This window comes from Rattus norvegicus, chromosome 17 (assembly GCF_021556685.1).
Source record: "Rattus norvegicus strain SHRSP/BbbUtx chromosome 17, alternate assembly SHRSP_T2T, whole genome shotgun sequence".
NCBI classification, from domain to species: domain Eukaryota; kingdom Metazoa; phylum Chordata; class Mammalia; order Rodentia; family Muridae; genus Rattus; species Rattus norvegicus.
In genome coordinates, this window is record NC_141550.1 from 15,873,543 (window position 1) to 15,884,004 (window position 10,462).

Consider the following 10,462-nt stretch of genomic DNA (forward strand, 5'->3'; position numbering starts at 1 on the left):
CTGCTGGGCAATGGGGATGCTGTCTGGTTCCTGCAGGCCATAATTTTAAGGGGAGAGAAATGTTCCCCACCACAGGAGTGATAGGAAGTCAGTAGTTCTGGTTATGGGCAGCTGTTGACACTGAGAAATTCTGCTCAAGGCGCAGACTGCCACCTACCTCAGCTAAATGGTATCTTTATGAGGTCAGCGAGCTTGGCCTCAATGAAGGGTGGCAAAGATAAACGAATAAACAAATAAATAAGCTTTCAAAGCCTAGGTACAACGGGCAAGCTGGCCTTTGGAAATTATTTTCCCACCCGGTTCCCACGCTGAGGGGAATGTGTACTTTATGCAAAGAGGAGCACCCTATGAGGAATATGGGAGCACCTCGGGCCGGAAGAGTACTTGCTGGGTTCTCAGGGAGTCCTTGAATTACAGGAATGGCTGAAGATACAGACCCTGAGATAGGGATACCAGAGTAGTGCAGACATTCTGGGGCCCCTCCCGGCACTGGGCACTCAAGTAGACTTAAGGGGCCCCGCCAGCCTCGCAGAGCACATACTCTGAGAAGCAGGCTGAGGAGACTGCACACCCTGGGCCATCACTACTTCCCATGAGGAACCCAAAAGCCCCTCTGAATGCCAGTAGAGGACAAAGGACCCAGCCGATAAACTGCTGGCTGCATAGACGTGACAACCCGAGTTCCCAGTGATCTCGGGCATCCATGGAAGTATGAGCCTCCAACCCCAAAGCTGGCCAGGGCCAGAGACAGGAGGATCCAGGGGACTTGCTGAACACTCGGCGCAGTTGAGACAGCAAGTTTCAGGCTCAGTGAGAGACAGACCCTGTCTTAAAGTGTCTTAAGGTGGAGGGCCAGCAAGATAGCTCAGCAGGTAAAGATTGCCACCAAGCCTGATGACTTGAGTCCCAGGGTCCTAGGTAGCCAAAGGGGAGAAAAAAACGGATTCCTACAAACTGTCCTCTGACTCTTCCAGTCTCCCCCCCCACCACACACACACATACACACACACCCACACACACACACACACAGACACACACATACACACACACACACACAGACACACACATACACACACACCCACACACACACATACACACACATACATACACACACACACCTACACACACATACACACACATACATACACACACACCTATACACACATACACACACACCACACACACTCATGCACACACATACACACACCTACACACACATGCACACACACATACATACACACACCTACACACACCTACACACATACACACACATACACACACATACACACACATGCACACACACATACACACACCTACACACACACACATACACACACATACACACACATACACACACCTACACCCACACCCACACCCACACACACACACACACATACAACAAGTGAGATGGAGCTGACAGAGGAAGACACCTGATATTAACCTCTGTGTACCCACATACTGTGGACACACATACTGTGGACACACATTTACCCGTGCATCTATGAAAGAGAGAGGAGCAGAGCAGGGTGACCCCGGGGCTGATACAAGCAAGCATATGCTGTGCACCAGGTTCCTGGCTCCCCTGGTCACTTGCCTCTCCAGCCTTTGCAAAGCCTTCAGTTTACATGCTATAATGGGGCACAGCAGTGTTGCCTTTGTGCCTCTGGCTTTTATGAGTCTGGAGCAGGAGGCAAGAGGCAGGCAAGCAGGTTCCTGACTCTTTTCTGCTCCCTCTCAGATCTCTGCCTCAGACTCTCAAACTCTGGGAACCTGCCTGGTTGGCTGAGCTAGTAATGAGCCACCCTCGAGGTTGGGGCTTGAGGGTTGTGGGTTGAAGGCACGGTCGCCCACCTCATGATGAAAGTGCTGTCATCACCTTGAATTCAGATGGGGAAACTGAGGCGCACTAAGTCAGGTCAGATGCACAGGGCTTGCCTTCCAAGCTTGGGAAGCTAAGAAGAGGGGCCTAGTGGTGGGTTTCTCACCTCTGTCCTTCTTAGAAAAGGAACAGTTACTAATTACCACTCACTAATTACTGCTCAGGCAATTTCCATAATTGTCTCAAGGGGGGAAAATGCGATGAGCTAAGTCGTGAGCGAAAACAGCACCAGGAAGCCAAGCCAACGGAGCATGTGGCTACCCTCGGGAGCCCTGGAATGTCTGCATCCTGCCTACCCCCCTCCCCAGCCCACAGAAAGGGAAACTGAGGCCCGCCAGGCCGGGTGTCAGACCTCACACACGCAGAGGGCCGGTGTGCAACCCAGAAGGCCGAGCTCCCCGTGAAGACCTTGGTACCCTCAGAATCCATCAGGCCTCTCGCCCCGGAGAACCCTCCCGAGGCAGCGCACGCTTCCTTGAAGCTAATTGCCTTAGTTTGAGGTAATATTCGTCACAGAAACACCAGCAGTAACCTTTGGTCTTGGCAAATTCTCCCCTCAATCACATAACGTAAACAGCGATAAACGAGGGCTTTTTAAGGCTTTCTTCATAATACGTTACACATGCATTTGTTACCGAATCTGGGCTCTCCAAGCCCTGAAACCTGAGCTCAGTGAGGCGGTGAGCCGGCTGGGCCCCCGTGCTGGGGTCAGGGTCCCCCCAACCCGGACCATGCTGCTCCTCCCCCTCCCTGGCCTGCTCTCTTTCTCCCCACGCCTTCTTGCACTGGCTCCCTTTGTTTCTCCCTCCCTCCCTCCCTCCCTCTCCCTCTTTCCTTCTTTCTTTTACCCTCTGGACCTGTTTTTCTTCTCCTTTGTTACCTTGACTCAGTTTCCGTCTCTGCCATTTCTCTCCTGGTCGATTCCGGCTGTCTCTGCCTCTCTCTGTGTCTCTTTCTGCTTCTCCTCCTGCATATCATCTCACCCTCCAGTTCTCCTCAGACACAGGCCAACCAAAGGCCTGTGCCCAACCCTGCTTCTTTCCTTCTGCCTCAAGCCGGTTGGTATCTGAGGCCCAGCCCGCCCAGCCTGGGGTACAGCACTGGAAAATGAGCAAAGGCATCCAGGAAAGAGAGGAGTACCAGGTTCAGGGGGGGATGGGAGAAGTCACGGTGGGCTGCACGGCAGCAGTGGCTTAGGAGCACTGAGAGAGGAGCAGTAGGAACTGAAACATTAGGCATGAGTATGGGTTCCAGGCTAGGCAGAGAGTCCCTGAGAGAGCAGGATCAGGTAGCTGGGAAGAGCTGATGGAGGCTCCCCAGGGCCTGGTGCTGGTGCTAGAAGCAAGGCCTGGTACAGACATTTGCTTTGGGAACAGATTTGTTAGTGGCTGGAGATGGAAGGATGGACAAGTGGCTAGGCCAAGAATGCTGGGTCAAGCATCACCCCAGGGCCTAAAAAGCGGGTCCTTGTCCTGTCCACAAGGCTGCCTGTGGGCCTCCTGGGGATAACTTCCAAAGCCAGACCAGGTTTCCCATGTCCTATGGGTGTGGCCACGATGACAAGGAATGTTGACAGATACTAGGTGCCCTCCCTGGCACGTAAGAGTCTCACTTCCTAAAGATACCTAGCAACTGGGGAAACTGAGGCAGCAAGTTTCAGGCAGCAGGAGTATGCAGGGCCAGGGGCATGCCTGACCTCCTGGGTCCAGACAGGCTGCCCTGCTCTGCCTGGTTCCAGAGAGACTCAGGGAAGTGACAGGCTGAGTCTTGTCAGAAGCTCCTTGGTGTATCAGTGAGGCTCAGACATACCATGGAGTGAACAGTATTAGCTGCAGGAGACAGGGACGGGCAGAGGGAGCAGTGCTGTGGAAGAGGGAGGCTAAGGCAGGGCTTCAGGAGCATTTTCTTTATGTTCTAGATGAACCACACAGGGCACAGAAGGAGCGGCTCCCCGAAGGCCCAGCGACCCGAAAAGCTTGCTTTTGGGGAACAAGTAGGTCCGGCTGCCAATGTCCACCCCACTCCCAGGCCACAGAAAGATCCACTCCTTCCCCTTTCCTGCCTTTATCCAAGATAGCCTTCTGTCCATCTGTCCTGTCTGTCTGTCCAGCAAGCCCTCAGCCAACCCTGGGTAGTAGAAGTAGCCAGCCCTTCAGGACCCCCTCACCCAGAGCCTGACTTTCACTCCAGCTCCGAGACACTCCCTGGTCACTGTTTGCAGACCTGCCCAGCATCGCCTCTCTGGGATCTCATGTCCCATGATCCTGAGCTTTCTAATCAGCCCCCACTCTTCCTCTACACCTGAGTGTGCTTCCGAACTGGACATTGCTTGCCCTACCCTATCTCTGGGATACTGTGAGTGGGGAGAGCTCCTGGTCACCAGGTAACCCCTTCATTCCTCAGACCCTTCTGGGACCTTCACACGGGGAGGGGTTGGGTGATGAATTGTTAGGAGGTCGGAAGCTATGAGCAGGTACGGCACACAGAAGCCTCAGAAGCCAGCCTCTGTGGCAAGGGTAGCCACACTCGGGGAGGAATACCCACAGGCTGGGGGCTAGGTCAAGGCTACAGACCTCTGAATCTCTCCCATCCTCCTGGAATTGACAGAGCTGATCTCTCCTGGAGCCCATCCTGTGCAGTGACCACACCTGAGACCCCCCCCCCCACACACACACACAAACACACACACACTGAGCACGTATGGCCCAGTACTGTTCTAATATTGAGAAAATTGAAAATTGAAGCCATTAATTGTAAAAGGCTGTTTCCTTCAGCAGTCACTTTGGTGAGACCAAAGCGAAGCTGAACAATGACTTCCTGGGGGTCAGGCCCAGAGAGGGACCACCATTTCCACAGCCTCCCCAATTCCTGGAGCCCCACCCCTACACCAGCAAGAACCTCTCCTCCTGTGGAGACCACTGCCTCAGAGGTTCCCACTAGCTCTGGTCTCCAACCCCCCCCAATCCTGCATCCCCCTCTACATGCTGGGGTGGGCATGGGGAGGTTGAGGTGGGTATCCCAAACCCTCAGGCAAGTCTGAGATGGTTTTGGCAACAAATCCATCCACTGCCGATCTCTGCCAGCCCATGTGCACCCCTGGAATTCTGGATCCAGCTATCATCTTCCAGATATTGAGTCCTCTGAGAAGAGGCCATCTTTTCCCAAAGATCCTTGGTGTCCTTCTGTAGGATGGCGATTGATTGACCCTAGGCTGTCCAGGGGACTTGGGGGATGAAGGTGGAGGCTCCACATGGGTGAGCCACGCAGTGATGGGGTGAGGGAGATAAAGGTGACAGAAACAAATGTGTTCATATGTGCTCGTGCCACACATATTATGTAGTGCACAGGCATGTGCATTGCATTTGTGTATGCCGTGTGCACATGGATGAAGGTGCAGCTTGTGCAACTGCATCTGTGTGTCTGTTATGTATGCATCTAGGTTGTACATCTATGAATATGTATGTACACATGTGTAAAAGGCCATTTCCTACTTTGTGAGTAGGAATTGTGAGTGTAAAGATGTGTATTGTATGTATGCTGTGTTTCTCTGTGTCGGTTATATGGAGGGCATGTGTATATGTGTATATGCATGTGTATAATGAATATGTATATGCACATGCACATGCATAATGTATATGCACATGCACATGTATATAATGTATATGTATGTGCATGTGTATATGCATGTGCATTTGTATACTTACCTGTACATGAATGAAGGCATATAAACATATGTGATATGTATAAATTATATATATGTATGCATATGTTTTATGTATATGTTCATACAGTATGCAATATGCATATGCATGTGAAAATTGTGTGCCTGTGTGTATTGTGGGAAGTATGTATTGTGTGACATACATGTGCTGTGTGTTGATATGCATGTGTATGTGTGAGTGTGTATGCCTTGCATCTGTGTGTACGTGTGTGGGGCAGGTTACGCTCATGTATATGTAGTGTTCCAAATAGGGACAATGGGTAGGGCAAGCATGCAGATGAACACCCTGCCTGCAATTGAATGCATGAAAGACGTCAAACCTGTGAAACACTGTCACCAAGGGCATGAAGGTGACACAATGGCACCCATTTCCTGAAGCTTCCAGAAGTTTCCACTATGTAAGGGCACACCACACACTTGTACAGTAGGTGCAATCAGACGCCTAGAACTCTTGGAACTGTCACCTATGAGCAACATTGTTCAAACAAAGAATTCATAGGAATGAGAACTGGGCACTGCCAACTCTATCCGAGGCTGCTTGTGTCCCATGTGTGGTCAGCAGGAACTCCTGGAGAGCCGTGGGAACAAGGCCCCCTTTGCATAATAAGTTCCCCCTCTATTACTGCTCCGGAAGTAGTCAGAGATGACTGTGGGAGCCTTGTCCACTGGAGTGGCCTGGACGACAGGTAGTATCAGCTGCAGGACTGGCAGCAGGGCCTTTGTTCACATTTCCTACCCCCATTCCCACGCCCCACTGCCCATTACCACCCAACTCTGGACAAAGGAGCATCTGGGACTCAGACACCATGACACCCCTACCTGTGTCCTCCCTGCCCAGGAAGCCAAGGTCAGAAGGAAGTCACAGTCCAAGGTGACGAGGTCCAGGACTCATGGCCATGTCAGCAACTAAGTAAGGCTGGAGGATTAATCTTAAGACATAGGAGGGTAACAAAAATCTCATAGTGCGCACGCGCACGCGCGCGCGCGCGCGCGCGCACACACACACACACACACACACACACCACTCTAACACATATGTACACACCACACAAAATTACATGCACACATCTCACACACTGTACATGTCACCTAAGCACATATAACACTCATATACTGACTTCGTGAAGGTTTTTGTTGCTGTGAGCAGACACCATAACCAAGGCAACTCTTATAAAGAACGTCATTTCATCGGGGCTGCCTTACTGGTTCTGAGGTTCAGTCCAGTATCATCATGGTGGGGAGCAGGGCAGCATCCAGGCAGACAAGATGCTGAAGGAGCTGAGAGTTCTTCATCTTCACCCGAAGGCCACTAGGAGAAGACTGGCTTCTAGGCAGCTAGAAAGAAGGACTCAAAGCCGGCCCCCACAGTGACACCTCCTAATAGTGCCATTCCCTGGGCTAAGCACATTCAAACCACCACAGACACCAATATCCCATAACACGTATGTACTACACACGACATGTGTCACACAAACATGCTATACCGTATATATACAGCACTTCTGACATGCATACAGTATTGGGCTCTCACGCTGTCTTGGGCCCACTGGCTGGTCCTTAGCACTGACACAGCCCTGGGTTCGGCGTCTGGAGAATGAGTCTGGGTAGTGGAGCCCGTGGTTGCTCACTGAGCTACCCCACTGCTGAGCCTCTGACAGCTTTGGAAGCCAGCTCTCCTACCCACTCTTTCCCAGGGGAAAAGTCTGCAGCAGCAGACTTTAGGTGTTTAGAGATGGAGTCTTACCAAGTAGCCCAGTATGATCTCGAACTTGCAATTCCCCCACCTCAGCTTCCCATGTGCCGAGATCACAGGTCCGTGCCAACATTCCTGGCTTCCTTAGCTGTTTTCACTCACTGCTCCTCCACACCGATACCCTCAGGCCCTGTCCCCCAGTGCCCTGAGATGCTAGAATCCCAGAGCTCCATCCTTCCAGACAGGTGCTCTGAGATGAGACTCTGTCCAAAGACTCTCTTGTGGCCAACACCCAGCCAAGTACGAGGTGCCCAAACCACCAAATTCAGACATGTCTCAGTGGCGTTTATTGGCCAAATACATAAAGGTGCTTGACTACTGAAACACGAGATGAAAAATCCTACCAGCTCTGCCTCCCAGTGACAAGGGTCACCGCGTTCTCAGGGTGAGCTTTAAGGGTCCTTGGCAGAACATGGCAGGAACTGTATATACAGAGGATGGAGAACGTCCCAGCACTTATACAGCAGGCTTTGTTGGTCCTTGGCTGTGACGGGTCAGTCAGAAACACGTCAGTCCTCACTTTGCATGAGCGCACGGTATGCCCCATAGGAGGCTTCGAGGTTATTGACTGACCAACTTCACATTGGCCAGGGGCTTCTTGGCTTTTTGTGCTTTCTCCTGAGTCACTTCTACACTGACTCCGCTTGCCATCTGTGACTGTCCTTATACCTGTGTCCCGAGGGACATTCTGAAGTGAGTCAGCACCCTGCTAGCCAGAAGGCTAGAGGTGCTGGCGTTCGGTAGGATGGCAGAAGTAAAGGGCTACTTGTAGAAACGAGACTGCTGCGATTTCCCAAGACAGGAACAAGCTAGTGTGTCCTGGATGGGGGCTGGAGAGAGGACAGTGACAGGCACCGGGGTGCCCAGAACTGCACCAGAAGGAGCTAGAGAGATGGCTCAGTCGGTAAAGCACTTGCCCCATAAGCTTGAAGGGTGGGGTTCCAGCTCCAGAATTCACACGCTGAAAGCTGTGGTGACAGACACCTCTAATTCCAGTGCAGGAAAGGGTCCCTGGGGCTTGCTGGATGGCCAGCCTAGCCTACTGGACAAGACAAAGACCGGAGGATGCCTGGCTTGCTGCACAACTGGGTTAGTCTGGCGAGATGGACAGCATTTCTGAAGATGCCCCTCAGTTGTCTCGGCCTCTGTGTGCACCCATGTGTCCACATACAGGAGCTTACACGTATATTAAAAGGAAAGAAGCTGCAACAGCAGCAGAAGCCTTGCAGTGGCTTTGGGGCCTCTCTTGTCCTGTGCTGGACCATGTCTTGGAGAGAAACCCATAAAAAATAAAGATTAGGAAAAATGGAACCAAGGGACTGGAACGATGATTCAATTAGTGAAGTTCGTGCTGTGCAGGCATGAGGACCTAGTCTGATCTCCAGTACCTGCGTGACAGCCAAGCACGGTGACACATACCTGAAACCCAAGTACGGGAAGGAGTGGAGACAAGCAGTTCTGCAGCGCTCATCGGCCTAGCTGATGGGTGAGAATATTCAGTAAGAGATCCTAGCTCCCTACAGCAAGGCTGTGGATGGAGGCCAGTGGTGGTCTAGCATGTACAAGGCTCTAGATTTAAGTCCCAGCTCCAAAAAAAAAAAAACACACACAAAACCTTAAGACAGCCAGGTGGCAACACACCTGTTGCCCAACTCTTGGGAGGCTTGGACGGGAGGACCAGGAGTTTGAGGTCAGCCTGCCTGGGCTAGCTCAAAAGATAAACAAACAAAACCCAACCACCGACAACAGCAAACCCAACACAATCTGGATTGATGGCTTGAGTTCTAATCCTAACACTCTCAGAATAAAACATGAGTGTGAACATTTGTGACCTTAGAGTTGGCACTGGGTTTGTAGGTCAGATACCAAAGGGTGATGGATAGAAAAATAAAGAGCTAGTCTGAACTTCAGACTGGAGACCTTATACACCAAAGAAAGTGAGAAGAAGCCGGGCATGGTGGCCTATGCACCACGGGTGCTCAGAGGCTCTCACAGCAGACACGGAGAGGCACGGCTCTGGCTACATCTGGAGAGTTCATCCCAGAGAGGATGAACTGATGGCTAGGGACCCACCTTAGATGTGGGCAGCACATCCTATGGATCTAGGACCTGGACAGAATAACGGGAGAAAAAGATGAAAACAAACTGAGCCCCATCACTAAGCATCCCCTTCTCTCTGCTTCCTAGCTGTCTACGGGGGAATAATCTTTCCTCTGTCTCATAGCATGGCTGCCCAGGCACACAGGACCAAATGACTATGAACTGATCTCTCTGAAACCGTGATCCAAAGCAAATCCTTCTTCCCATTAAGTTGTCTGTGTTGTGGGTATTTTGATCACAATGGCAGACAGTAATAAATACATGGATATGCAGACGAATCTTGAATTTGATGCTGGAGTATACATAGTGAGAACCTGCCTCAGAGTGGGGGGTGGGGCTGGGGACAGGGGAGAAACTGCATGCATAATGGGACAAAATAATTGCAAATCACATATCTGATAAGGAATTAATACCCAGAAGATTAAAGAACTCCAAAAATTCAACAACGACCACCAATCTGATCCAAAAATGGGCAAAGGACTTAAACAGGCATTTCTACACAGAAGACCAACAAGCACATGAGGGTTAGGGGGATGTCCATCGAATCCATGGTGAGCGATATCTCATACCCGTTAAGATGGCCATTGTAAAATCAAGTAAGTAAAACAGGAAACAGCAAGGTCCGCAAGAATAGAGAGACTTTAGAGCCTTCCTACATTAATCCGGGGACGTAAGTTGGTGCTCCCACTGTGGGAAACAGTTAGAAACGCTTCAAAACCTAGATCGTAGGATTAACTATATCCTGGAAAATCCCAAGGAACTAAGGGAGGACTCAGGGTGATGCTTACATGTTAATATTCATTGGGGAGTTAAATAGTCGAAAGGTGAGAGAGACCAGCTCCGCTATCGACGAACAGAAGAGTGGACAGACTCACCGTGATACAGATGTACAGTGGCAAACTGTTCAGTCTTAAAAGTAATGGGTGGTCATGCTAGTACATGGGTGAACATCAAAAATGGCACACTTAACGGTGCCGCCCACTCAGGGCTCCGGTCTACTTAATGGTGC